The 3058-nt window shown below is 46.8% G+C and overlaps 1 protein-coding gene across 2 annotated transcripts in view; it reads right to left on the reverse strand.

Moving 5' to 3' along the window:
* DERA (deoxyribose-phosphate aldolase (putative)) overlaps positions 1–3058 on the reverse strand; it is a 64877-nt gene that overhangs the window by 5506 nt on the left and 56313 nt on the right. The gene's annotated exons all lie outside the window — the stretch shown is intronic.

Raw genomic sequence — 3058 nt, forward strand, 5'->3', positions numbered from 1 at the left:
GAGGAGGCAGGAGAAGAGGGAGGGTAAATTGCTTCCTCCCTGCCTCTCCCCACCCCTGCCTGCCTGGGGCCAGGGAGGGCCTTCGCGGGGCTTCCTTGCACTCCCGCCAGCCTTGCAGGTCCACCGCCAGGCCCCTCATGGGGCTCGGCAGTGGAGCTGCAAGGCCGGCACCGGCGGCTGGGACCTTTGGGGGCGGGGTGTGTGGCCTTATGAAACATTTCCGGTGATGTCAGGAGGTGTGGCCTTATGACACACTTCCGGTGATGTCAGGGGGTGTGGCATATGCTAATGAGTTCCCCTAGCTGTTTTTCTACAAAATGACCCCTGGACATAATAAACAACATACAGTATACAAAATTAAAACAGTTAAAGCGCCAATAAAATACAACATTCATCCGGTACAAGTTATCGTTAAGGAAATAAACAGTTAAGGAAATAAATGAATATATAAATAAAACAATACAAGCTGGGCCCAAAACAATAAAGTGCACTTAGATTATTGCACTAGTAGAAAAGAATAAGAGTCCAGTGGCACCTTAAAGACTTACAACATTTTGTGGTAGGGTATGAGCTTCTCTGATATCTGAGGAAGTGAGCAGTGGCTCACGAAAGCTCACCCCCTGCCACAAATGGTATTAGTCTTTAAGGTGCTGCTGGACTCTTGCTCTTTCCTACTGTCACAGACAGACTAACACGGCTACCCGTCCTAGATTACTGTGTGTTTGTGTCTTTATTATTTAACTTCTGATATCCCTTCGATAACCTACTTGTGCTATTAATAACTTCTCGGAGTGGGACGCAACCAGTGTTCCCTCTAAGATGAGTTAGTGTGAGCTAGTTCACAGTTTTTTAGCCTCCAGCTCACGCATTTTTGTCTGAGCCCAGGAAGGATGGCTCCGGGGCAAGCTAGTTTATGCAGCAGCCAAATCGCTCACTCACAACTTTCATGCCAGTAGCTCCCCAAGTAGAATTTTTGCTCAGAAGACTCCACAGCTGAGAGGGAGCATTGGACGCAACACTTAAAAATGCAGGGCCATAAGCGTTGAATCGCTGAGTCATGAGCAAATGTCTGCCTGCGGACATTTCCCTTTCTGCTGTGTCCCCTCCCTTCCCCGTGTCTCCCTAAAAGCAGCTCCTGGAAATCTGGGCGGCAGGACAGGAGTGAGGAGGGGGGAAGAGAAGAGATCCTGGAGACTGGAGTGGAATTGGAGGCGAAGGGTCATGGTGGGAAGAGGGGACCGTGATCCCTGCACGGCCTGAACAAGCCACTCGCAAAAGCGGTGTGTGGACAAACACAATGAATGACACACTTCCTGTGATGTCAGGGGGTGTGGCCTTATGACACACTTCCGGTGATGTCAGGGGGTGTGGCATATGCTAATGAGTTCCCCTAGCTCTTTTTCTACGAAACAACCCCTGTGAAAAGCAAACTTCCGGGTCAAAAGAAGAGGGCAGAAAGTTAAAAGAAGAAAAACGAGTACCAACGTTATACGATATCCAGGATTCCAACTTAGGCAGGTATAGAACTTTCACATGTGGGGGGGGGGGCGCTTCGTTTTTTCTAACTGCAACTCTTTGTAATGCATAAGGGCAGCTTTTGCGGGAGGGCCAGGGATGCCAGCCTCCAGGAGGGGCCTGGGGATCTTCTGGAATTACAGCTCATCTCCGCATACAGAGATCAGTTCCTCTGAAAAAAAAATGGATGCTTCGGAGGGTGGACTCTATGGCACTGTACCCCTGTCTTCCCAAGTCTCTACTCCCAAATCTCCAGGAATTTCCCAACCTGCAGCCGGCAACCCTACTCCCCTGACCCCTGCAAGTGGAGGGGGGGAGACACGGACACCTAGAAACCCTAGGGCTTCAGAACCTTCTAAACATGGTAACTCTGTACACCTCTCTTGGATCTCAGGTCCTCTCCGCACTCGGATCTCATCCCTGGTTTTGTCAGAGTTCAACTCGCGACACAATAAACACATTTCATTTATGTTCACCCGAGTTTGTCCATCAGTAGCCTGCCTCCATTTCCGTCCACGGACTTCCCAAAGAGTCCACCTGGACCACGCCGTTTATAAATAAAACGTTTCATTGAAGAGCTATATAAAGTCTGGCTACTTTCCCTCCTGCTGTTTCCCAGCATTTCATTATTTTGTTTAATAAGTTCATCTCCTTGAGAATTTTCTTGTCACCTTATATTATTAAAAGTAATAAGTTTTGCTGAACGGGGGATTTCCCGGCAGAAAAACCAATTTGTGTGTGTCCTTCAATAATGACAGGAAAAGATTATTTCCCATTATGCTGCGTACTTTCCTCCCCCCCCTCGTATCGCCAACCTCCGCTTATCATTCAATAAATGTTAGCTTGCAACCTGCGTCTGTCCTCAGGAGAAGTTTAATTTCTACATTAACCTGTTTTTACTAGCCAACGCCTTGCTAGGAAGCGTCTGTACTGCAGCCAAATTGGTTTGTTAAGGAAGCCATTTAGGAATCTCGTGCCGGTGATAAACTTGTCTTCGTTTAATAAAAAAAGGGATATGAATGCAGTTTAGATCTGATTTTCTTTTTAAAATAATTCCTGAGACGGTGCACGGGTGTGCACATCCTTTCTGTTAATAAAACTTGTTTTTTTAAAAAAAAAGTTTAAATGAAAGGTAAATTAATGTAGAGGCACAAGTCCCACCTACTGTTTATTATTTATTTATTTACTTTATTTTACTTCTATCCCATTTTTCTCCCCAAAGGGGACCTAAAACAGCTTATGTCATTCTCTAATCTTCTATTTTATCCTCACAACAACCTTTTGAGGTAGGTTAGGCTGAGAATGAGTCATAAGAACATAAGAGAAGCCAATGTTGGATCAGGCCAGTGGCCCATCCAGTCCAACAGTGGCCAAAAATACCAGGTGCCATCAGGAGGTCCACCAGTGGGGCCAGGACACTAGAAACCCTCCCACTATCCCCCACCCCCAAGCACCAAGAATACAGAGCATCACTTGCCCCAGTCCAATGGTTCCTATGTATACCTTGTGGCTAATAGCCACTGATGGACCTCTGCTCCATATG

The sequence above is a fragment of the Gekko japonicus genome, unplaced genomic scaffold, assembly GCF_001447785.1.
Source record: "Gekko japonicus isolate JY-2015 unplaced genomic scaffold, Gekko_japonicus_V1.1 scaffold2338, whole genome shotgun sequence".
NCBI lineage: Eukaryota > Metazoa > Chordata > Lepidosauria > Squamata > Gekkonidae > Gekko > Gekko japonicus.